The 27,076-nt window shown below is 47.9% G+C and overlaps 1 protein-coding gene across 2 annotated transcripts in view; it reads right to left on the bottom strand.

Moving 5' to 3' along the window:
* The window catches only part of LOC135898236 (uncharacterized), a 171,750-nt gene extending 145,564 nt beyond the window's left edge, over positions 1-26,186 (bottom strand). For both annotated transcript variants that reach the window (XM_070539504.1, XM_065427085.1), the window contains exon 1: positions 26,072-26,186. The gene's annotated coding sequence lies outside the window, so the exon portion shown is untranslated. The remainder of the gene's footprint in view (positions 1-26,071) is intronic.
* Positions 26,187-27,076: the final 890 nt, after the last annotated feature.

Here is a 27,076-nt window from a genome sequence, read left to right as displayed (position 1 = left end):
CACACGGAACAAAAGAAAACGCCGGGAGCCCGAAAAAACGAGCTACGTGAAAAAGATTCGGGTCACCAAGCCCGCCAGCTTCACATCAGCAGCCGGCCTCGCTCGCTCCTGCGGCTTGTCGGACGCATGACGTATGCACGCGCGTCTGGCGTGCCGCTAGCCTGTTGCTAGGCAACGCAAGAAAAATAAGTCGCAAAGTATAAGTTCATTTACACGCAAAACTTTTTTAGTTGTAGTGGGAAAGAATAAAAGCATTAAGGGCCAAACAATGAAACCCGCCTTTCCTCAGTAAGGAAGCCTTCATTGCGGTGATGCCACCTTATGTCACATTGAAAGCTTCCTTACTGAGGCGCCCTCGGCGAAGGCTTCCTTGGTACTTCCTCAGCATAAGGAGCCAAACAATGAAATCTTCCTTACCTCACTAAGGAAACCTTCATTGCGGTGAGGCTACCTTATGTCACTCTGAAAGCTTCCTTACTGAGGGGCCCTCGGTGAAGGCTTCCTCGGTGCTTCCTCAGCATATGGTAGCTCCAAAGCTACCTTCATGCGTCCTTACGCCGCCCCTGGCCCTGAACGAGCGCTTCACCTCACTGCTTAACCACGTGGCGTTCGCTTGCGCATGCGCACTGTCGCCCACCTGAGGAGGCGCGCGAGCACGGTACGTCTTGCCAGGCATGTTCGTTTCAGTCACGCGTGCGGCATGAAAGCATTGCTAGGCGTTGCTAGGCGTTGCAAGACGCCGGCGTGCCAGCGTTGCTGGAGCGCATCAAGTTTTGCACTGTAATGCGCAACTTTTTTTTTAACTTTAGTAAACAAAACTAGAAGAAAGCGTCCACGCTTCTCTATATTAGCTATTCAATTTAAAGATTGTGCGACGATACAACATTTTTTAATAGAATAATGGTGTTCGCGGAAAGAGTTGAAGAAATAATCTCGAACCCAGGCACGCGGCAACGACTCCTTAGGTGAGGGCGGGTGAAGGAAGCTTTCAGAGTACGCTTGCTTCCTCCATCGATCCTTCGCTGTAAGGAGGCCTCACGTAAGGTTAGGTTCTCACGTTTTCTCACTTCTCACGCTTCCCAGCAACTGCAACTTATGTAACTGTAATGTTTAGTGGGAAGCGTTGGCGTCGAGCGCTATGCCCAAAATGAGCGTTCTGGTAGAAACGCGGCCCTTTGCGTGAGCCAATCCCGGAGGTAGTGCGCAGCCGCGCCAAGAAAATTACATCATTTTCAGGTGTCTGACGCTGTTCCGCACTTTTAATATTTTAGTTTTAGAACATTTAACATAAAAGGTATGCACTATCGGTATTTTGTTTCATGGTCTTTGATTGTGGGCTGTCAGCCTCAAAATTCCATGGTGTACCATTGTTAACACTGTAAGATAAGGTATGAGCAACTTCAGTGATGGAATGTTGTGCCAACTTAACACGCATATACCAAAGAGTAACATCGTAAACTACAAGAGCGGACACTCGAGCCATTTCGCGGCCGAGCTATGAAGCTTCGCCGATTCCGCTATGTAGCAGAGCCTGTCAAGCAAAATGCGGCGGCGGCTAGCAGCTTGATAGGCGGCACGACCACTGGACACGACCCAACATGTGCGAAGCCTCGTCAGACCGCTCCGCCGGGCTCTTTCAGTAAAATGCGACTGAGCATCGTTGTTGGGATCTTCTGCCAGCGTCTGCTTGGTCGCCGTTTCATGGTAAGGCCACAGCAAGTTCTTTTACGCGTTGTTAACGACCTATTCTCTTCGCATTTCGTTGTATACGTCACTGTTAGAAGTATGAACGAGTTACGGCGACCTTGCAGCCATGAACAGCTGCTGCCCATTTGCTAAGCTGACTTTCATTTCATTTTCTTCTTTATGCGCAGCAATGAGCGGTGATGCTAGCGAAAACAGCGATGCGGCAGCGTCCGAGCTGCGATGCACGTTCGAGAGAATGACAAAGTTAGAAAATAAAATAAAATGGTTCGTTAAGAAATGTGGCTAAGAACACATGCCGTTCGGGGCAGAGAGCTTTATGATACGCGCGGCGACGACTGAAAAAGTATGGTGCTCTACTTCTGCAAAAGAAATGTTGTTATTTCTAAAGGGGCACACATGCAATATTTGCAGTATGGCAATAATGCGCTCTCTCCCAACCTCTAGCAGGCTATGTGCGCTCGAGCGTTGTTAGCTGTTCTGCATTGGGCTGAGAATACGCGTTTTCATGTTTTAATTGTGTATGAAGACGTTACCGTAGAAAGTTCCTTCTTTCTTAGCTTTTATAACAGTGCTTCTTTTACCAAAAAAATAAAATAATATGCGCGCTGCATGAACGAACGCAGCATTTCTGTTATAAAGCTTTGTAGGCTCCAATATTGCTTATACGAAGGAACGTAGCGTCTACATTCAACAGCTTTGAAGCCGCCAGTATTGCTTACCTTCTGTCTGGTGAAAAGACGGGGAATGCGTGAGATGGAAACTCAAGATGATGAGCAAAACATGAACAAGGTGAATGCAGGAGCCAACGTTTCGACAAGTGGACTTGTCTTCTTCAAGGCGACATATGCTTTCCTCGCCACAGTATATATAGGTGGTGTTCTTCTAAAGGGGAGAGGGTGTGAGGTGGGAGGACGCGGAAACGAGGGGAAATGCGGTAGCGTGTCGCAATGAGAGTAAAGAAACGCTGTGTACAAGGTCAAAGCCAGGCCCCCCCACCCCGCTCTGTCAACACACGCGCGTTAGCCGGCGTGTCAAGGGCGTCTGACACGCCGGCTGACAAAAATAAAAGAAAAGGAAAGGAAAGGGGAGAAAAAAAAGGGGGGGATACAAGAAGAAATTAAAGTGCAGGCACCTTCAAAGTGACATTAAAATTAAAAGCTCAGCAATTAGTGATCCACATGAAGTCAAATCTAGCTTCACTTGCACAAGTTCGGATGTGATTTATATGCTTGAATGTGCCTTCTGTAAGAAATAATATATCGATGAAGCAGGACAATCAATGAACGTCAAATTAAAGGGACATCGCGTGGACACAGCTAAAAAGCTTCCCAAAGCCGTCGCCGAACACTTCAACCAACCAGGCCATAACTTTGATGAACTTAAACTCTACATCTTACAGTAGAATTTCCGTTCTGAACGAGAAAGAAAATACAGAGAATCATACCTTATCCATAAGTTCAAGACATTGCAACCAATAGGCATAAACATTTCAAAGGGAGCTTTCGAATCTATTCGGTATGTTAACTTCAAGCTATATGCAACAACACTTACGCCCTTGACACGCCGGCTAACGCGCGTGCGTTGACAGACCGGGGGGGGGGGGGGAAGGGGGCTGCGTTTGACCTTGTACACAGCGTTCTTTTACTCTCAATTCGACACGCTAGCACATTTTCCCTCGTTTCCGCGTCCTCCCACTTCACACCGTCTCCCCTTTAGAAGAACACCATCTATATATACTGTGGCGAGGAAAGCATATGTCGCCTTGAAGAAGACAAGTCCACTTGTCGAAACGTTGGCTCCTGCATTCACCTTGTTCACGTTTTGCTCATTACCTTCTGTCTGTTATTCTATGTATTGCAGGAATCTCCACCATTTCCTCAAAATGCACTGCACAGCCAAAGGACATCACGCATACTCAAGTGCGAAATTCCCAGTATCAGAAGATGACTGCAAGGCTTCGAAGACAGCAGGTGAAGACCCCCAACACAAAGTGCCTAATTGCAGCTCTTTAATAACGGACACACTGGTTTACACATTCGAGATGAAGATGTTGGTGGGTGCTCAATCATTTTTGCAGCCATTTCATTTCGGGACGCTGCCATTCACATAATTTTGCTGCCCATTTCAGCCTCCTTCGCAGAAGTACAAGAAAAAACGTCATATTTTTTTCCTTCTAAAACAATACCATCTTAAGCAAATTAATTGCTGTCGTGTATTTGTAGTTTTCTTTTTCATTATCTGGATAGTTGCAACACGTCTTCTATGTGTTTTGCTTGTGCGAAGTTATTGCCATCACGCCATTCATTTCCGCCTATTCTCCAGTATACCGATGTCACACGACTACTTTCAATCGGGAACAAGTCCGATCCGGATTGAAATTCGCAACTGATATTTGCGCCATCGCGCAGCTTGCGCAAAAGAATCAATCGTGACTAAGAAAGTCAAATCGGACTGGGCTTGATCGCGTTTAAAAGTGCGCCGTGTGGCAACCGTATTACTTGCATTTCGCTGTTTCTTCCCGTTTTCCTGTATCTGCCTCTTACAAACTTGCTGCAATAAATTGTCTGCTATTTTCGTGTTCTTGTCTGTGCAGCAAGTTCATTCATGTTTAAGGAACACGGCACATTTATTTGCAATACACATTTTGGCATGAGTTACTAGACGTACAATATCATAAGCGATAAAGTTGTACTTCCTCAACAGTTAGCGCAACAATCATGCCAAGTTGCGATTCTGTGAAGCAACGCACCTCAGAGCGCGGCTGTAGGCCCCGAAAACGCTTAGTTACATTGTCTTTTTTTTTACTATTCCGGTCTCTCTCTCCTTTTTACTTCCGGTCTCTATTTCCTTCATCTTTTTCTCCCCATACATACCCCTTCCCCGTGCAGTGCTGTTGAGGTGTCCTCCTGTGGGAGACAGTTACGGCACTGAACTTCTCTCTTCCATTTCTCTTAAAAAATCACTTCACACGCGCTAAGTTAAGCTTGAAACGGCAAATATGAATTTAAATGAAACTAACATGAGTGAAACACCTTTGCGCGCTCGTCGTCACAACATATAAACAGCGGCACAAGCGCCTGCATGAAATCACGCGATTTAGGCAAAGGTATGGCTCACAAAAAAAAAAATACAAGAAACGAAACAGAAATTTGAGCCTCCGAGATTCGGCAGCGTGCAGCGACCATCTTGGAGGCTGGTGCGTTTCGCCGATTCCGCTAGGTGCGCTGAGAGCCAAAGTCGGCCGCAGGCGCCTATGGGAGTGTCCGCTCTTTACGTTTAGTATATACCGCATCTCATCTAGCAAGGCATGGCACATACATACATACATACATACATACATACATACATACATACATACATACATACATACATACATACATACATACATACATACATACATACATACATACATACATACATACATACATACATACATACATACGTATACATACGCCGCCGACGGCGACATGATCTTTTCTGAGACACGGGGCCCTTAATGCCTATGCGTTAAAACAGCTACCCGGGGGAAAGAATGTGATGTATTCTTCAGTACATTGCAACAGCTCGAGCAGCGCGAACGTGTACGCTAGAAAGAAAAGTCCTGAATTATTAGGATTAGTGTTTAGGCCATATATTTAGCTGTCTAATATTAAGGCCTAAAAAATTAAATGCCATGATTTTGTGACACTTATTGCGGACATATGTAAAGTAACGTGAAATATGAGCTCCGATACAGTGCCCGTGATGGAACTGGCCCCTGGACTACACGGCTTCAATGACACGATAAATACGGGTTTAATAACTACCAGTTCTCTGAAAGTGTTTAGCTCTGCAACTTTTGGTATGTCTACGCCGCTGAGCAGTCTTGGGGGCCCTTTTTAGCACACGCATTATATTTCAGCTAATGTGTGAAGCAACAGTATATTACCATTTTGTTACGGGTGAGCTTCCTTTAGCGTCTCACCACTGTTCCAAAGTTATCGCATAGCTCAAGACGCGCCTGCATGTATTTCAAGTATCCAGAATGTCGTCACGGGTTCAATAGCGAAAGAGAGTTATCTAATCAGATTGCACGTGTGAAGCGAATACAGACGTATACATTCTCGATCACATTTCATCGCCCGCGATTGCGTTGCAATGTACGACCATTCAAATATGATGAACCGATGCCTTGATTCGTAGATCAGATTCAGAGGAAGCTTCTATTTGGTGAGCGGCCATCGCTGTGCTTGGCGTGTTTTCTTTTCCAAGGCAAGCTGGCATTTATAATGAGTTATATCCGCGATTGACTCTCTTTGAATTGCCTTGTTCTTCACACCACTACAACGTGACAGTTTAGACGTCCTACATCTTTATTGAGTGAATACTGGAAATGAACGCTGATTTCTGTTGCGTGCGCCTTTACTCATTTATAGAAATAATTTATTACTGACGACTGACCTTTTAATCTAAGAATTTCTAAATGACAGCAACCGGAACACCCACAGAAGGTGTCAAGAATAAAGAAAACTTAAATGCTTATTAGTCTGCTTTCGCCTCATGGAAATGAAAGAAATTTCAATAAAAATGTCGTTACGATAATTAAAGGTATATCTACTTGAAAACGTTTCATCTCAGTTCCCCCTTAGCAAGCTGACATTGACTTCACGGTATTTCGTATTGTGCGTCCTTGACGTATGCCCAACCTTCGAACAAAGGGTCATTCCGAATTTTTCAGTTCGGGAAGGTGTGTTACCCTCTTGCCTTTCACTCCGGTTCACAACCACACAAAAGACAGAAGTTCTGCGTGAGTAGCGTTGTTAGTCCAAACCCACGAGCTACCGTAACTCACCTCGCTTGTATCGCTGTCATTTAGGCTTGGATAGGAAATGCATGTTTGAAATCGACGCACCAGTAATCCAAAATAACTGCCCTCGACTATGGCAGCTAGGTTACTTCCATTTTGTACTTCGTCCTGTGAGGAATGAGGCAGGCCACCGACAAAAAAAAGTGCGATATACTAAAGAAAAGGGCAGGTGATGGAAGTGCGAAAGGCAAGGACTTCAACCATGGACTTGCCCAATTGGCTATCGTAAACATGAGGAAGGAAAAAAAGTTAATGGTAATTTAGCGGTAGATGCGGGAGAACTGCGGTAAGCATTACGTCGCACGTGCCTCAGTGAGTTCCCGGATCCATGATTTGTTCCACGGTTACTAAATACAGTGTTCAGTACTTCACTCTACACAGGTCCTGCCTCTTAAAGGAGTGAAGTGTAACCGACGGTGGGGTTAGGAGCATACCACCATGCATATATAAATGTATATATATATATATATATATATATATATATATATATATATATATATATATATATATATATATATATATATATATATATATATATATATATATATATATATATATATTGTCACGAAGCACTTTGAGCAGTAAGCGTTCGCGACTAGAACGTTGGAGCAGCGAGAGGTAGTGTAGCCGACCGAGCACCGAAACAAGGTTGTTCTTTCTCGTCGTCGTCTCTCTCCTACCACAGCCCCACTGCTCCCTATTTTACAGTACAGTTATCTCCCCCGCGGAAAAGGAAGCCGTCCCGGTGACCTACGGGTAGGACAGCACAGGCGGATCATAGTAGGGCTTGAGACGCTGGGCATGCACAATTTCGCGTCCACGGCGGCGATGATCCAAAGGTAGCTCGAGGGGTTCCACAATATAGTTGACTGGAGACGTTAGTTTGATCACACGGTATGGGCCTTGGTACTTCGACGCGAGTTTCGGTGACAGTCCAGTGGTAGAGGCTGGAACCCAAAGCCACACTAGCGAGCCAGGAGCATAGGATACAGGAGCATTGGAACTTTCTCGATGGTGCTTCTGGCGTTGCTGGTCTTCTGACGTAAATATACGGGAAAGCTTGCGACACTCTTCTGCGTGTGCAGCAGCTTCGGATAGGGTAGTTGTTTCCGTGGAGTCAGGGCGGTACGGAAGGATAGTATCCATTGTGGAAAAAGGTTCGCGTCCGTACAGGAGAAAGAAGGGCGAAAATCCCGTGGTAGTCTGCGTGGCGGTGTTGTAAGCGTAGGTCAGAAAAGGTAGAACATGGTCCCATTTGGTTTGGTCGGATGCAACGTACATGGCCAGCATGTCACCAAGAGTGCGATTAAAGCGCTCGGTCATGCCATTAGTCTGCGGATGATACGCAGTAGTGGTGCGATGAATGATGCAGCATTCTTTGAGGAGAGCCTCGATGACGTCGGAGAGGAAGACGCGGCCTCTGTCACTGAGTAATTCCCTGGGAGCTCCGTGGCGAAGGATGATGCGGCGCAGGAGAAACCAGGCGACGTCACGTGCAGAAGCGCTGGACAAAGGGGAAGTTTCCGCATAGCGCGTAAGATGGTCGATGGCCACGATTACCCAGCGATTGCCATCTGATGTGGTTGGCAGAGGTCCATAAATGTCGATGCCTACTCGATCAAAAGCACGTGCTGGGCAAGGCAAAGGCTGCAATGGGGCGGTTGAACGACGAGGGGGATCTTTACGGCGTTGGCAAACCAAACAGGAGCGGACATAATGATGGATGAATCGATACATCCCCCGCCAGTAGTAACGAAGGCGTAGACGCGCGTATGTCTTCAGTACCCCTGCATGCGCGCACTGGGGATCGTCGTGGAACGCTGCGCAAATATCCGAACGCAGGTGTCGCGGGATGACAAGCAACCATTTGCGGCCGTCCGGGAGGTAGTTGCGACGGTACAGGAGCCCGTCGCGAATGGAGAAGTGATGTGCTTGGCGACGTAATGCGCGATTGCTAGTGGGTGTCGATGGGCTGGACAAAAAACGCAGCATGGACACAATCCATGGGTCTTTCTTCTGCTCCAGAAGAATGTCCGTGGCAGCAAGGGAAGACTCGGACAATGAGGCTTTTGGGAAGCTAGCCTCGTCTGTTAGTGGCGAACGAGACAAGGCATCCGCATCCGAATGTTTTCGGCCAGAACGATACAGTACGCGAATGTCATACTCCTGCAGTCGAAGGGCCCATCGAGCAAGACGACCGGACGGTTCTTTCAAGGATGACAGCCAGCACAGCGAATGGTGATCAGTTATGACGTCAAACGGGCGGCCATAAAGATACGGACGGAATTTGGTTATGGCCTAAATTATAGCGAGGCATTCCTTTTCTGTGACAGAATAGTTCGATTCAGGTTTAGTGAGTGCACGACTGGCGAAGGCAACGACGTACTCATCGAAGCCAGCCTTTCTCTGAGCGAGAACGGCCCCAAGGCCAACGCCACTGGCATCCGTGTGTATTTCAGTTGGAGCGCTGGGGTCGAAATGGCGCAGGATGGGTGGTGACGTCAAGAGACGACGCAGCTTTGTGAAGGCGGCATCGCAATCCCGTGACCAGGTTGAAAGGTTGTGGCCACCATGAAGAAGCTGCGTTAAAGGTGCAATTATAGTGGCAAAATTGCGGATGAAACGGCGAAAGTATGACGCTAATCCAATGAAGCTGCGCAGTTCATTCAAAGTCGTTGGTCGGGGAAACTGGGCAACAGCTTGTAGTTTCGCCGGATCAGTAAGTACACCTTCTTTCGACACGACATGGCCGAGGATGACCAGCTGCCGCGCAGCGAAGTGACACTTCTTCAAGTTAAGCTGGAGGCCAGCATCGGCGATGCACTTTAGGACGCGTTCAAGTCGAAGTAAGTGGGAAGGAAAGTCCGGTGAAAAGATAACGATGTCGTCCAGATAACACAGGCATATCTGCCATTTGAGGCCGCGCAAGATGTTGTCCATCATTCTTTCAAATGTGGCAGGCGCATTACACAGGCCAAATGGCATCACGGTGAATTCAAATAAACCGTCAGGTGTGATGAAAGCCGTTTTCGGACGGTCTGACTCAGCCACTGGCACTTGCCAGTACCCGGATCGTAAGTCTAAGGATGAGTAGAATTCAGCGCCTTGGAGGCAGTCTAGCGCGTCGTCAATACGGGGTAGCGGATAAACGTCCTTGCGTGTGATCTTATTAAGTCGCCGGTAGTCCACGCAAAAGCGAATTGTGCCATCTTTCTTTTTTACCAGCACTACAGGAGAAGCCCAAGGACTGTGCGAAGGTTGTATGACACCGCGTTGGAGCATGTCTGCAACTTGCTCAGCGATCACGCTACGCTCCGTGGCGTATACACGATACGGCCTGTGGCGTAATGGCGCATGGTTGCCGGTGTCGATGTGATGGACAACAGTGGAAGTACGGCCTAAGCGAGATTGTTGTAGGTCGAATGACGTGCGAAAGCGGTCTAGAAGATGGACGATCTGGGCGTGCTGCGCTGGGGTGAGGTTGGGATCAATACTCTGGTAAAATGTTGGGTCACACGGCGACATGGGAGGAGAAACTTGAAGGGCCAGAGCGTCAACCGGAGGAGAAGCCGGGTCGTCAGGCACATCGTAAAGGAAGCTTGGTTCGATTTCGTCGGCATAACCAAGACACTCATTGTGGAGCAGCCTGACAGGGCAAGGAAACAGGTTCGATACATAAAGTGCGCTCGAACCTTGTCGAATGGCAAGAAGGGCAAAAGGAAGCAAGAAAGGATGGCGGCGAGCAACAAGCTGAGACGGCGTGAAAAGAACTGTGGAGTCGGAAAACCCAACGCAGGAAACGGGTACAAGTGCGGCAGAGTATGGAGGAATCTCGGTGTCGGCGGTGACGAACACACGACTGGAAGTGCCATCAGTATCTTCAAAAACGTTGGTGCCTAATGGCGACAGCGCGAGTTCAGCACGGGCACAATCTATAACGGCATGATGAGAGGACAGAAAGTCCCATCCTAAAATCATGGCATGGGAGCAGCAAGGCAGAACAACGAACTCAATATGGTATAAAACGCCGCTTATAACAACACGCACGGTACACTTCCCTAAGGGTTCAATCGGCGCAGCGCTTGCTGTACGTAATGAAATGGCTGAATAAGTCGTCGCGACTTTTCTAAGGGTAAGACGAAGCTGGTCCGAAATCACTGATATTGCTGCTCCCGTGTCTACAAGCGCATGAACGGCAATGTCTTCTGCATAAACTTCGAGGATGTTCGCAGGAAATAAATGAGGTCTTGAGGAGTTCGCTGAGATCGCAGTTCTTGCCTCCGGAACTGCGGTCCTTAGTTTTCCTCTCGGATAGCTTCAGGACGACGGATAAGCGGCGACAGAGAACGCCGACGGGGAGACGGAGACCGACGGGTATTGAAGGGTCGAGAAAGAGGAGACGAGGCTTCGAAGGGCTGAGCGGCAGTAGCAGAACGGGACGGAGAGTCGAAACCGTTACTTTGGGCCCTCGGAGAATCCGAAGGATACCATCCACGCCGGCGGCAAAGCCGTGATACATGCCCAGGTAGGCCACACGAATAACAGATAGGCCGATTGTCATGGGTGCGCCATGGATTGAGAACAGCGGGCGTAGACTGTCGGAAATATTGGCGAGGTGGGCGCATGGGCTGCTGTGGTGGCCAGTAGCTGCTTGGGGGGGCAGGAGAATATGTTGCAGCTGCTTGCGGAGGTGAGGGAAAGGCGCTGGTAAGTCTGGATTGATTACCTGCAGAAGGAGGCCTTGGATTGGCGACAACGGCAGCGTACGTAAGTGGCACAGGCGGAGGAGGCGGTTGATGAGCAAGTGGCACTGCGTTAGCGACTTGTTCTTGTATCAGGTGACGGAGATCTGGAGACAAGCGCGGCTCTGAAGCTGGAGCGACTGGCAGAAGAGAGAGTTGGCGCGCCACTTCTTCGCGCACAAATTGCTTGATGTTGTCGAAGAGTTCTGAACTGCAAGGAGTAGAAGTGACGCCATCACTCAGAGCTGAAAGCGCGACGTCCGGAGCGAGAGCTCGGCGCGTAGAAAGCCGCTGTTTGCGCAGCTCCTCATAGCTCTGGCAAAGCGCTATGATGTCGTTGACCGTCTGAGGATTCCTTGCCAAGAGCATTTGGAAGGCGTCGTCTTCTATGCCTTTCAAGATGTTCTTGACCTTGCCATCTTCGGTCATATCAGGGTCTATACGCCGGCAGATGTCAACTACATCTTCAATGTAGCTCGTAAAAGTTTCGCCCTTTTGTTGGGCACGACAGCGAAGCTGTTGTTCAGCCCGAAGTTTGCGCACAGCAGGGCGACCGAATACTTCTTGAAGTGCTGTGCGGAATGCTGACCAGGTGGAAAAGTCAGCCTCATGGTTGCGGAACCAAAGATGGGCGACCCCGGAAAGGTAGAAAGGGACGTAGCCAAGCTTGTCAGCATCAGACCATTTATTGTGGGCACTCACTCGGTTGTATGATGAGAGCCAGTCCTCTACGTCATGATCGTCAGTTCCATTGAATATGGGGGGATCCCGTTGGCGTGGCGCACCAGCACAGATGACTGGAGGCGGTGCCATGGGTGGCGCGGTAGGGCTAGTCTCCTCAGGCATGGGAGATGTGACAGGGATCGTCCGGCTGCGGAGTTCCAGGTTGGCAATAAGTCCAGCACCTTCCACCAAATGTCACGAAGCACTTTGAGCAGTAAGCGTTCGCGACTAGAACGTTGGAGCAGCGAGAGGTAGTGTAGCCGACCGAGCACCGAAACAAGGTTGTTCTTTCTCGTCGTCGTCTCTCTCCTAGCCACAGCCCCACTGCTCCCTATTTTACAGTACAATATATATATATATATATATATATATATATATATATATATATATATATATATATATATATATATATATATATATATATATTGTGGCAATTTATAAGCTGCTCTTTGTCATCTGTCCATGATCATCACCATGCGGGGTTCATTTGGGGTTCTTCATCATCGCCTGTGGGGCTGGCTCTCGAGTGTGATCCGTGCTGTGGGCGTGGTCGGTTCGCCGCATCTTTGACGCGGAATAAACGCCGTGATAAGTGCTGCGCCATAAGTGGTGTAGGTGCAATGTATCATCTGCAGCAAGCAAGTGATGTGGTGCGTCATCTGCATGAAATGAATAGGTCGTGTCGGTCATGTGGAGAACGCGTTGCCCGCAGCATATGGAGACGGAGGCCGCAGAAGAAAATCCCATTCTAGTATGAGCTGCTGGGCACACGAACTTAGCACAGCAAGTTGTACGTAATGCAGAAGTCCATTGATAGAAATACGAGCAGTGCACATGGAGATAGGTCGAATGGCGGCCCCTTGAGCAGCGAGTAGCGTAGGTCCATCATAGGGGGCCGTAACTTCCCGAAGTCGCGAACACAATTCACGGTGAAAACCTGAAACACTAGCACCAGTATCTATCAAAGCTTCTACTTGCACACCTTCTACTGCAATCAATTTCATATTGCACGGACGCAATGGAGGAATTTCTGTCCTGTCATTCGATACAGCTTTTCCTCCAAAAGCTGCATAATTCAGTTTTCCGGACGACGATCGGCGAATTGAGAAGCAGGTCTCAGTGGGGATGTAGAGTGACGAAGGGGTGACGGCGAGCGGCGTCTCGCAGGACGGTACGTCTGAGCCGTCTCGGATGTCACAGTAGACGATGGAGAGCGGCCGCGCGGGGGACCACAAGGACGGCGTTGGTCATGGAAGCGCCCTAGACGTTGGAAAGTAGCTCCGGGCGAAAAGTCATCCCTTTCGTATACGTCATATCCGCGATGCTCGTCTTGCTGGCGATTGCGACAAAAGCGTGCTATGTGGCCACGATAGCCGCAGTAGTAGCAGATGGGACGAGGAGGACGCCACTCCTGACAGCTGGTTTGGGTAGGTGCGCTGGTAGTCATGGAAGCCATATGGGCCGGTAATGGGTTTGGGGGCATCGGTGGAACGATGACTGGATTAACCGCGAGTACTTGTGTGTATGTAGGTGGGGCCGTAGGGGATAAAGGGTCCGTGTACGCTGCACCAGCCATGGACGCCAATTCCTCTTTGATAACATCTCGCAGATTGGTAGCCGACGCATGAGAAGGTATAGGCCCGGCGGCTAAGCCAAGATACTGTATCTCCTCTCGAATTATTGCACGTATCATTGCTCGTAACGTAGGGTCGTCGGCGGTAGTGTTTACAGTGGTGTCTGGCTGCAACCGTACTGATTCGAGTTCGTCAAGGCGCTGGAAAGTACCGACGATATCAGCGACGGTAGCGGGGTTTTTGATGGCTAAAGCATTGAAAGCAATAGCTCCAATGCCTTTGAGGATGTGGCGAACGCTGTCAGATTCGGTCATGGCCATGTTTACGCGCCGACAAAGAGCAAGCACATTCTCGATGTACGACGGATAAGATTCCCCGAGTTGTTGCTTGCGGCTGTCGAGCGTCTTTTTTGCGAGGGCGGAGCGAACAGCCGGTGTGCCGAAAATTGGACGGAGCTGCTGTTTGAAAGCGCCCCAGTTCGTGAAATCAACCTCATGGTTGAAAAACCAAGTCTTCGCTACTCCTGTCAGATAAAAGGCGACGTGACGTAGCTTGAACGCATCGTCCCAATGGTTAGCCGAACTCACTCGGTCATAGTCGTCCAGCCAATCCTCAACGTCTTCATCGCGAAGTCCAGCAAACAGATGGGGATCACGCTGGTACCCACTGACAACCCAAAACGGAGAGGCTCGGATAGCCGAGGCGGAGATGGTGGAAGTAGAAGTGCCTGTTGGCTCGTCCTGCGACATGCTGGTGGACAGCTGGCACAATCGGCGACCCGATCGAAGCTCCAGGAGGTTGAGCGGGGAGTCAGATGATGGAGGACCGAAGAGGACACTCCACCACTTGTGGTGCCTCCACGCGACAGCATGATATGCCTCCACATGACAACAAATCCTTCCAATCTCATCAGCTTACCGACTCTTACTGTCGGCGCATCATATACCACCTTCACGGAACTTCGCGCCCGCCTAACGCCCGCCTTGGTCGACAGCTGACGCAAATTAAGATTGACAACCGCGTCCTATACCATCATGTCTATCACCCTGACGGTCAACGCTGGGTTCCTGTCCTGCCACGCTCTCTACGTGCTCATGTCCTGCAGGCTTCTCATGATGACATGACTGCTGGTCACCTTGGTTTCCAGAAAACCTATGACCGCGTCAAAGGTCGCTTCTACTGGCCTGGATTGTCCGCCAGTACAGCGAGGTATGTCGCTTCATGCGCCCTATGTCAGCGTCGAAAGCTCGCTACATCATCTCCAAGCGGACAACTGCAACCAGTTCCTTGTCCGTCGCAACTATTCGAGGTCGTTGGCATTGAACTGTATGGTCCTCTTCCTGTGACTCTCACCGGTAAACGATGGATTGTGACAGCCGTTGATCACCTGACACGCTACGCCGAAACAACTTGTGTGAGTTCTGCCTCAGCCTCTGAAGTTGCTGCATTCATACGTCAATCCTTAGTACTGCGTCACGGTGCTCTTCGCGTCCTCCTGAATGATCGTGGAAAAAGCATTCCTCTCGCAACTACTAGACGAAGTACTCAGAGTCTCCGGAACCAACCACAAGACTACCTCCAGTTACCATCCGCAAACCAACGGCCTCACAGAGCGATTTCATCGCACGCTGTCAGATATGCTAGCCATGTACATCGAACCGGGTCACAGAAACTGGCACGCAATTTTGCCATTCATGACTTCTGCATATAACACCGCCATTCAACGCATGACCGCTTACCCGCCATTCTACCTTGTCTACGGTCGTTCGCCCTCTTCCTGTCTTGACGTCTCTATCTTTGCGCCAACTGTCCATCAATGTCACAGACCTGGCTAACACTCCCAGGGTTCTATTAGGACACATAAATACCCAAGAAAGTTGATGCGAAAACGGCGCCGCGAGAGCTGAATTGGTAGAGCATCGCACGCGAAATGCGAAGGTTGTGGGTTTGGTTCGCAAATGCGGCAAGTTGTTTTTTCGTCCACTTTAATTTCCTATAATTTATCGTTTCTTTATTTCACTTATTAAGCGCAAGTAATTTCCCCTGTGTTGTCCTTGGAGTCAGTGTTGGTTGGCTTCTTATGATACGGCTAATAAAAATCGGGCCCCTCGGTTAACCCCCTTTCTTCTCGTTTATTACATAACGAGGGTCCCGAATCCGGCAACATTGATGCCTTCAGGTAGCATATGTGGGTTTACTGACCAGTTGCCTTCACCCAAAAAGATCACGTTCTCGTGACGCCTGGGGCAGAAAGGACGTTTCACGTCCGCCGCTAAAGTCTATGAGTAGTGGCGCTGGATAACACTCCCAGGGTTCTACTAGGACACATAAATACCCAAGAAAGTGGATGGGAAAACGGCGCCGCGGTAGCTCAATTGGTAGAGCATCGCACGCGAAATATGAAGGTTGTGGGTTCGGTTCCCACCTGCAGCAAGTTGTTTTTTCATCCACTTTAATTTCCATTATTATATCGTTTCTTTATTTCATTTATGAGGCACAAGTAATTTCCCCAGTGTTGTCCTTGGTTTCGTTGTTTCTTGGCTTCTTATGATATGACTAAGAAAAATCGGGCCCCTTGGTTAACGCCCTTTCTTCTCATATATATATATATATATATATATATATATATATATATATATACGTGGCCGTGGTGTACACGTGACGCTCCCTGCGCTTGCGGTTCCACGATGAAATCTAAAGTACACCCTTTAGGAAATAGTTAAGAGGTATATGGTCAATGAATATCAATCCGACCTTGTGCGTCACTGTTGTACAAAAAAAAATTGGAGGACGCTTAAGCTTCGCTTTCAAGACTGGAACGCGATAGCGTTATCGCACGCCATCCGCACGGCCCACTCAAAACGATATACGCGAGCCAAACGTAGTGATCGGCACGGACAGCCGGGCTGCGGCATGCCATGAAGGTGGACGCGCTCATGGGGCGAGTCGCATGCCACGTGTCGGGGCAGCGCCGTACATTGTAAGGAGGGGGTCTTCTGTGTTTGCCGCAACATGGCTCTGTGTGTGCGCAGAAAAAATATAGCGGATACGTACTTCGCTACTCCTGTAACTGCGACTTGTGTAATTTACATGCTCATAATTACCGATATGCACGGCAGTATAACTTTCTACGGCTCGTTCCTAAGGCAACACCGTATTCACTAGAGCCGCTTTTGACCCGCTTTGAACTATCGAACTCGTGGCTGAGTGAAAGCGTCTGCGTCTCACACTCCAGAGACGCTGGTTCGATTGCCACCGAGCCCATCTTGTAAAAGGGCAGCGGATTGGGCGAGTTGGTGTTCCATGGTAACAATAAAATTCGAACAGCGCTAGACGACAGGACAAGGAAGAGGAGGAGACGTGTTGCGTCGGGTTCAGCGCCGTGTTTGTCTCCTCCTCATTCTGGTGCTGTCGTCTAGCGCTGTTTGAATTTTATTGTTACCATCTTGTAAGTTGTTTTTTATTTATGAATTGCCTTCCAGGATTCTTCGCTCACGGCGAACGCCGCCGACAGCAACGACACCGGCTTTTCTGTGATACGAGCTCCTTAACGCTGTCGCGTTAAAGAATGCGTCATGGTGGCGGGTTCCTTCTGCTTATATTTTCTGTTTTCATCATTCAGTAACGTGCCGCGTGCATCGGTAGTGGGGTGCCCTTGCGTCGATACGTGGCGCTGGCCTCTTCTCGCAGCTAGTGTTCCTGTATATGCTCCCGCAGGGAGCAGAGTTGCGCATACCTTTTCCGGCGCCGCTCGCACAGCTATTGGCCGAGCGCGAAAAATGACGTCAAATGATCCGCGCCGCTGCGAAGCCAACTTTACGGGTGCATCGCTGACTCACGCGAACTCGTCGTTTCCGTCAGTGCCATCGCCATTGCAATCAGAGGACCGTCGATCGTGCGTTGAGAGGAGCAGCTGCGGGTTTCAGGTACGGTATTCGACGATGTGAAGTCAAGGACCTTGGTGAAGTGATACGAAACACATCGTACTGGCACTTGTATTGTGCCAGTACGATGCCAAAAATGTGTTGTCAGATTACAGTCTGCACTGTGTGACTAATTACTCTGCAAGTTTGCCATCTTGATGTGATTAGTTCAATAAAAATAACCTGTTGTTACTCTTAATAGTTGTTGCCTTTCCATTTTCTTTGGATTCTGCCCCCAAGGTTCCAAAAACCAGCACACTTGGCCTGTTGCCAGTAGCCGTTCATGCATTCCCTTGTATGAAATAAATTTGATCTAGAAGCTCTGGCATCTTGAATCTTTTTCTACTTGCAGATTTGCTGCTACTATATAGCTGATTAGTCTGCGGTATGAATGAATCGTAAAAGTAAGCTTTGCCTAATATGTGCGCATGTGAACATTTGAAATGCGCTTAAATCTGTGTCTGCACCGCATGTATCGAAAACGTGCAGCTGTTGTGAACGATGGTTAGTGATAAACGACGCTCTGTTAACGGTCACTGACATAACAGCAAGCACGATAGCTCTATTGGCGACGGTCATTAATCGGCTGGTTTCGGCAGCCAAAATTCGCTAAGTGTCCAGCTTACGTGTGTGAAGTTTTAAACACCCTTTAAAACATTTCTTGCTTCTGACAATGATAAGAAAACTTCATATGCATGCTGAAAATCATTGCACCGCCTTTTGTGGCAACGTACTGCGCGTTTGCGAGCGAACTTTTGAGCTGTTCGAGCCACGGGAGTATTTTATTTTGGGGAATCGAAGGCGGTCCTACCCCCTATTTGTACGTTCATGTGTGTGTTTGTATATGCGTGTTTACATAGGTACATACAAAGTTTCGGTTGGTTGGAAGCCCACCCCCTCCGACTGCACGAATGACTCATTCGAGCGTAGCCTGTATTAAGAAGTGCCCTTTGCTAAGCGCCTGCGAACAATTGGCGCTTGTAGCTCGCGACCACTAGAGTAAAAGGGGGAACACCGCGCGGCATTTGGCTCCTGCGCGCGCGAGGAGGGGCTTCGCTGCAGAGCTGGATCACGACGGCGGACCTATGCGCAACTCTGCTCCCTGCGGGAGCATATACAGGAACACTACTCGCAGCGACATGACCTCGAAATATAGTACCATTATGCCATGTCATAATGAAATCCCGATTTGTGTAAATGAGCGTTTTAGGTTTAAACCTAAAGAACAGGACAAAAATACAACGGTGGATCTCATTCTTGTCCGGCGTTTCAGTTCTAGCCGAAAAGAGTCGGTGAAAGCCAATTTAATATAAAGCTAAGGCGACCCACGATCTGCACGCAGCCGCAAGCCTACATGCGCTCCAATGAGATTAACCTGCCAAAGTTAAGGTGATGTGTCAGCTGGCGGCTCAAGGAATCTTTGCCTCGTTTTCGTTTCTGCGTCAGTTCTGCCTGCGTCTGCGACAAGAACGATAAGTGGGAAGGCAGATAAACAGAGAGTGGTGGAGGTAGGTGGTAGCGTAACGGTTAGCGTGCCCATCTCCCAAATGCAGGGCGCTGCGAATACATGGGCTTGAATCCCGGTGGTTTGTTTGTAAAGACCGCTTTCTGTGCTCTCTGCTGAAGGCGAAGCTCAGAATAAGGCGGCAGCCTGACGTCAATGGTTGCCGTCAACGTAACAGAATAAGTGGACGTGCAAGGTCACACCTAAATCCGAAAGTATATTCAGAGGAAATACAGTATGGTCCTGTCGGCAAAAAAAAAGAAGTGTTGAGTAAAGATCGGTGTTGTTTAGTGAGGCTGTAGAGCAATAATGTCACCATACACAGGACCACGCTCCGATCCCGGTGCTCAGCGGAAATTTACATCGACAGCATGTCAACTAGCGTGTAATTGATACTTCATTATGGTCGTTGCTTGTTTGTGTTGTGTCTAGCAGGAGCGAGTAGTGTCAGCGATGACACTGAAGAGGAGGCGCTTCGCGAAGTCTGCGAAAAATACTTGAGGATAGCCATATTGAACGTCCAGGCCGTGTTCTAGGAAGCCTGCGACTTCAATTGCTCAGGTCGCCAGAAAGGCCTGAGCGGTAGGCTACCGCTGGGCCGAATTCGGTAACCACAGCTATGGAAACACACTTTGCGGAAGTAAACAGAGGAAAGCGACCTAGCGAGTTGGCCGGCCTTCTCGAGCTCTGGCATAGCTTGAAAAATGAATGTGGCGAAGTATGACGCACAAAACAGTATATGACAACCCACATGATTCGGCGTAGTCCTACCTGCGCGACACGCAATGGTGACCTGCCACCATGACATCGTGAAGTTGTAGTGATGACAGTTCTCATTGGGTGCTTGAGAATGAAAACGAGCAGGGACGTTTCTACGATTCAAGAGCAGATCGCCACCTCCCCCCACCCCGGAAAAAAAACAACACGAAAATAATATTGCGAATAGGGGCATCATATGGTCGAGTACTACGACGCGTGTTGATCTTGTTCAGGATGACTTCAACGTTTCGTCAGCATTTATTTCTGAGAAAATGAGTTGATGATGAAATGATCACAATGGTGGGCGTAATGAGGCAAACATTGACAGCATTTCATTAGAGGGTGCCTGACTACACTGTAGAGATTACGTACGACGATGACAATAAACAACACAGAAAGCGTCGCTTACATTGATTCGCACATACGTGGGATCCACATAATCTTTTTCCCTATCAATTTATATGCTTAAGAATGGCGCTCATTAATGCAATATTTGCATAGCATGCAAACGGACGACGACACATAGGAAGTTTGCTCAATTCTTTTGTCATGACTTTTTCGTCCACGTGCAAAACTATCATATGCATGTATATATCTTGATACATAAGCAGATCTCGATTTGCAGCTGCGGCGGTAGCCCATGTGCGGATAGCAAGGTCGCTAGCTAAATAATTGGGGGCATCTTAGCGAAATCAACAGGTCAAAATCAAAAGCCGTCCATGACGGTGTCTCTCGTAGACACTGTGCGATGTTCGGACGCTAACAATGTGTGCCGACTGAAGAAATGCTGCCACGGAGTGTTTCTGACGTTTAACCTACCTTGTTTACTCCGTAGCATCAGAGAGACAAAAATGAAGAAAAACGAAAAAAGAAAGAAAAGTAACCGTATCAAAAGCACAGAATCAATCATCGCTCGTCGCGCCTAAACGTTCTCAGGATGAGAAGTCATTTCCAGGCGACGAGCAGCTATACTTTATCAAGAACACTGATAACGCCGGCGGGACAAGCATTGTGGCGGAGTTCGATGCGCAGGGACAGCTTTAATTATCTTATTTTTGTTTGAAAAGTAGTTTGAAAAGTTTAAGGTCAGTACGCAACATGGTGACACTCACGAAAACTAAACCCTCGTGTCCACAAAATCTGGATACGATTGCTCGCACCGTATCAAAAGAGTTCGCGCGAAGCTACATTTCGTACCAGAAACTTGCTTCAGACCAAAGCCAAATTAAAGTGACCGTTTTATTTTTCATGAAGGTGTGTACCTGCTGCAAAAACAGGTTCGTGTCAAAAAATAAAAGCGAAATGAGCTGGCTGGGAAGCGACCAACGTGTAAAGGCAAAGCTGATGCGTTCAAGAAAGTAAATATACGACTTATAAATGAGCGGAATCGGCAATGAGGATGTGTGCACAAAAAAAACCATCAGATTTCAGTGTGCCCTTACCATCTATGAATTCGTAAGTTCCGTTGAACAGCAGCCGCGATCGAATAGGTCTCATTTTAGAGCTACGCTGTTCTGTGTCCGTTTTATCACAACTTCAGTGCCTTTTTTCATGACCGACGCCGGAATCCTACGCCAGACATCCGTTATCCTTGCCTTGAAATAATCTGACGTCATCGTCTCGATCATTTACGCGCAATCTTTCACATAACCCCAAAGAAAGCAATCGAGTGGTGAGTGGTCAGGTGACCTAGCCAGCCAATTTACAGGCCCACGCCTTCCATTCTATTGTGCATGAAAAGTCGCATCCAGCCAGTTACGTGCTCGGCTGCTGCTGTGTGCTGGTGCTCCATCTTGCTGATACCACAAAAGTGGAAGACGTGACCCCGAAACTTCGCTGAGAAACTCATCCACCACTCCTTCAAGGATTTCGTTCACGTAACGCTGTCCAGTCAGTGTGTGGTCGAAGAAGATGGGGCCGATTATAGCGCTGGCGTAAATTCCAAACCACATATTGAGCGTCCGCTTGTACTGGTGCTGATTACATTTTATCCGGCGTGGATTTAAGTCCATCCAATACTGTGCATTAGGCAAATTTAGCTACGCGTTTCTGCGAAAATTGTCTTCATCTGTGCACATGACGTTGCTCAAGATGTCCGGTGACTCATCGGCTTTTGTGATGATCCAATTCGAGAAATCTAGACGAATCTACAGGTCCCCTATCTTCTTATCTTCTAAGCACTGGTGCTGGTTAAGGTGGTATGGGTGAAAGGCCGTCATTTAGAATCTTCCAAACTGATTACTTGGAAATTGGTACCTGGGCGGCCACATCCCGCACGCTAGCTGAGGGTTTGACGCCATAAATGCTAGAACATCCATTCATAGGCTAGAACTCAAAGATTGAGTACTCCGCCGCTGTTTTTTTAAGCTGCCAGTTTGTCCCAAGTTATCAGCATTTCTAATGATAGTCGGCGAGTTTGGTCTGCCACCGCACTTCCATGACTGATATATGTATATTTGGGGCCTTCCTCTAGTTGTCGTTTGCAGCTACCAAGGCAAGAATCATTACCTTCTGCTCATCAGAGAGAGAGAGAGTGATTTGGTCCATTAAGGGTTTAGCGTTCGGTCTTCGTCTTCATCGCTGCAGACGCTTGACCTTCTTAGCACGGTTGGGCCCCTAGTCCAGGGCTCCACTGAGCCGCGCTGCTTCGCTTGCGTGCTGCACCAATGCCATTTGGGCGGCGAGCTCGCAGCTCTGGTGAGCTGGCTCTCCCACTGCTCCGGCTTTGGGGCTTTGTGTTGGTTCAATGTGTAGTTACGTTTACACTCCCAGGTTATATGATAAAGCGTGGGGGTTGCCCCGCACCACGGGCATGTGTTCCTAAATTGTGCAGGATACATCTTGCTTAGTATATGTAAGTTAGAGAAGGTTCCCGTTTGCAGCCTCTGCCAACGAGCTGCTTCGTGTTGTGTTAAGGATTTGTGTGGCAGGGAGTATCTAATTCTCTTGCCTCTGTGGTAGTTCAGTAACTCTGAATAGCCGATCTCCACGGCGAAGTGCTGTCCCAGGGCGTGTGGCCGCTCGACTCGGTATGTGATCTCGCGAGCCAAGCTGTCTGCCCTTTCATTTCCTTCTATCCCCGGGTGTGCCGGAATCCAGATTAGTTTGTGGGTTGCGGTGTATCTGAGGTGTTCTGCCTTGCGGAGGATAGCTAAGGCAGCCCTGCAGATTCTACCGTTTCTGTAGTTCTTGCATGTCTCTTTTGAATCCGTTAAAATGACCGTTGATTTGTATTTTCGATAGCCCTCAGCTGCCGCCAGCGCAAACGCGATCTCCTGCGCTTCCACTATCGCGACGCTACGTGTAGTTGCGCAGGTGATTAGCTTGCCTGCGTTGTCAACCACTACCGAAGCTGCCTTAATGTAATTTGCATGTCTATTCCATGGATACAGTGTTGCATCCGTGAAAATCGTGTTTTCGAGTTTGGCTAAATGCCTTTCCACATAATCTGCCCGCGCCTGCCTTCTGGCCGCGTGGATTTGGATCCATGTTTTTCGGAATGCGATTAACCTACAGGGTCTCAAGGATCTCGTCGGGTATATCGGCGGATCGATCGAGATGCCTCCTTGGGTTGCGACCTAACCTTGTCAGGAGCGCTCTTCCCGTAGCCTTGTCTCTGAGTCGGTGAAACTGTGCTTCAAGCTGTGCTTCTGCCAGTTCGGCGAAGGTGTTGCTAATCCCTAGCTGTAGCAGCTTGTCGTTCGGTGGGTTTCTTGGTAGGTGGAGTGCCGTCTTGTAGGCCTTGCGCAGGGCTGTCTCTGCTTGTACGTTTGGCTCTTGATCATGAGGTGGTATGGCAGCGAGTAGATTACCCTGCTGAATATGAGGCTTCTGGCAGGCTTTAACGTGTCGTCTTCTTTCATCCCATGCCTTCGGTGGGAGATTCTGGTTATCATTCTGCCTACGTGTTCAGCCGACTTGCTAAGCAGGCTGAGTGTGTGGCTCCATTTCCTGCTTGCTTGTAGCCACATTCCCAGGACTCTTATCATGTTCCTCTCCGGGATGTTTTGCCACTCCAGTTTCCCCTCGAGTGGTGCATCAGTGGGGTGCCTTCCTACCCTCAGTACTTCAGACTTCTCTGTAGAGCAGGCTAGTCCTCTTTCCTTCACGTATCTTTCTATGCAGCTTGCTACTTGTTGTAGCTTCTCCTATTTCTCTCCCAGGGATCCATGGTTCACCCAGACCATGATGTCGTCTGCGTACATCGCGTGCTGGATGCCCTGGATTCTGCTGAGTCTTTCTGCTAGGCCGATCATCGGCACATTAAAGAGTATGGGCGAGATGACCGAGCCTTCGGGTGTGCCTTTGCTTGGGCTGGTGAAGACATCACTCCTCAACTCCCCTAGTCAAGGTGCTTTTGACAACGTCAGCCACGTCGCTATAATGAAAAGGCTAAATAACACTAACTGTGGGAGAAGAATCCATGACTATGTCAAAGACTGCCTTACCAACAGAACGGCTCATCAGAGAAAAACATCACGACTGGGACGAAACAAAATGCACTTTCAAACCTTTGCACTGATTTGGTCAATTCGCTTTTGTGGTGATAGTTTTTGTGGCAAAAAGAAAAACAAATATCCGTGCACATTATCTACGCTAAGACAACAGCTATCACAGCCTATTTCTAAGTCCAAACGCGAGTTCTTACTTCGGCCTGGGCGCGGCGGATAAGATACCAGCTCGATCGCGATGTTTTTCAATATTTCCTTCATTTTGTTCTGGCTGACTGAGAAGGAGCCTGTTCGAGGGCGCTGGTTTATGTTGCGGGGGTGGGGGAGCACAGCAACGTGGTATTCCCCATATTTCGTGAGGTTTATTTATCAGCCGGAAAACAAATCAGTTCGCAATTATTATGTCGCTGTAGATACCGTAATTAGGCGTCCCTTGGCTATGCCTTCAAATGCCTCATTGACACTTTGATAATTAGGATAGTACGTGTCGAGATAGATAATTACAATTACCTAATTAAATATCAGTAATGAAACAATTACTGGCAGCTACTCAATTGTTCTGTAAACGATATGCACTAGGTTTTCTTCGAGTAACGCATGGCTCTTTTTTTAAATCTTGGTCTATGATAGTTAACTGGGACACCCTGTATATATTTATAACTTTTGCATGCAACTGACGATGTTTAAATCCCTTATAAATGTTGTAAATTATTAGAAATGTTCCTTTTTTAGGACTCGTCGGCATTGCTTACTGGAAAGAGAAGCAATGCTGGGACAAACAACATGCACGTGCATTTCACACAACATGAATAAAAGACTGCTGAAGGGTTCACTGAAGTCTACGGTTTTTTTTTTCGTTGTCAAAAAACCACGCAAAGCAATTTGAAGCGTGGTGAACATATAGCAACATATTCATTCTCTAGGCATAGGTTATCCATACCTGTAGAAATTATGTTTAATTGGGTACCTCGATCTCTTTCAAAAATATAATCAACTTTGCCCTGTGTTTATATGTAAATGTATTGTGTGCGTGCCTGCTATCTACACTTGAAATTTTAAATAATGTTGGAGTGAGAAAATATGGATGAGGCAGCCACCGCTAGTGCTTCTAGCGCTTGTTCTCGTATTGTAAGTATTTGCAGAAATAAAGCAAAGTATGAATTAAAAGCCGTGAAAATCCGCGCCAACCACGATGCAGTAAGCTAATAGGTGCAGTAAAATTTCGCTTGAAATAAATGGTCGAGGAAATTCAAAAGAAACCTCAAATGATGTGGGTGAGAAAGATCTGGTAATGACACGTTAGGTGTGGGTATGATGGGGGGGGGGGGGGGGGCCTTCGGCATCGCCCGAAGGGGGCTGAACCCTCCATTACCTTCCCCCACACGGAAAACTACGGAGGGGTCTCGGAGGCGGCTCGGGCTCGGAGCCCCCGCGTAGTTGGCGCCTGTGCGTGCATGACAGCTCTCTCCCGAGTAAAGCATTCAACTTCCAAGCAGTGCACTCGTCAACGTTAGATGCAATTCTCTCCATCGTTCTCATTCGTGGAATGTATTAGCGCGAAAGGCAAACATTTTCTGAAGGCGTTTGAGACAACCGTCATGTCTGTGACCTGTTGGGAGAACTGATCATAGCACCCCGAAAGAGATTCAGGTTAGGCCAGTTTTCGCTAGCACAATCATTCAAATGAGGGAATTAGCTTCCAATCATGCTTATACAATTACATAAACTAAACGGAAACGATCAAGAGTAAGATATCGCACCGGCGAGTTATTAAATCTCAAATATGCCGTAAATATAAACGAGCACACCGCAACTTTAAGCGGCTTCAGGCTATATACTCACGTTTTCCGAGTTCGCTCTGCAATGTACCACGGCGAATCCAGCAGAGAATGATGGAAAGAGGCTTTTTCTCCTCACTTTATTTGTTATAACCACTCTAGCTTATCGCCTCTTTTATACGTCGCACCTGTGAACCAGCACGTGCCTTCAATGGGCAAACTGACTGCTTTTCACGTGTACTGAACTCTCAAACCAAAGACATCACGTGTATATTCAATGCAGGATCACGTGGTGCTGTCGTGATACTTTGCTATTGATTTAGTTCATTGCTACGCCGAGCGTTAAGTCTAGAGGTCAATGTCTAACATTAATTATGACGTTCTGCAAAGGTGCAGACGCTTACAAGACATGCCTTCGAACAATTTCACGTAGTAATTTGAGGAACGATGTCTTTATTTGCGGTTAGTGGTAACACCTCAGAGTTCTGTAGAATCGAGAAAGACAGAGCAGGTGCCGAATGTGGAAATTTATTTATACGGGCTCTGTAAAAAATAGAAACCATAAATGCTTTACACTATAGGTGTTTTCCTAACAAGAGGAATGCTCAGAATTTTTCTGCGCGATGAGCTGTTGAATAAGGCCTCTTAACCACGTAATACACGTCCGCAATCTTAATTAAAGTAAAACCATCAGCGAGCGCAGAGAAAACCTTTTACATTCACGGATACAAGAATACAAGTCTTTTGTACAGTGCTCTAAAATTCCAAAAGCAGGAAATAAAACAAACTGGGCTCAAATACTGTTGCAGGAGAAGAGGATGCCAATAAAGTGGTGTAATACGAAATAGAAATGGTAAAACTTGAACAGGCGTCCATGTTTTTCATGAAGGCAAAAATAAGAATCATATGGAAAGGCGCTTGTAGATGTGACCAGTATACCTGGGAAAAAGAGTGATGAGTCAACTAATGCAAGTAAAAACCTACGAGTGAAATTCGGGCGCATGGCTCTCGTAAAAAAAGTATTGAGTGGCGCATCAAAAAATTGTGGATACATGTGAGGACGAAAGTA

The sequence above is a fragment of the Dermacentor albipictus genome, chromosome 5, assembly GCF_038994185.2.
Source record: "Dermacentor albipictus isolate Rhodes 1998 colony chromosome 5, USDA_Dalb.pri_finalv2, whole genome shotgun sequence".
In the NCBI taxonomy this organism is placed as follows: domain Eukaryota; kingdom Metazoa; phylum Arthropoda; class Arachnida; order Ixodida; family Ixodidae; genus Dermacentor; species Dermacentor albipictus.
This window is presented reverse-complemented; position numbering and strand designations above follow the sequence as displayed.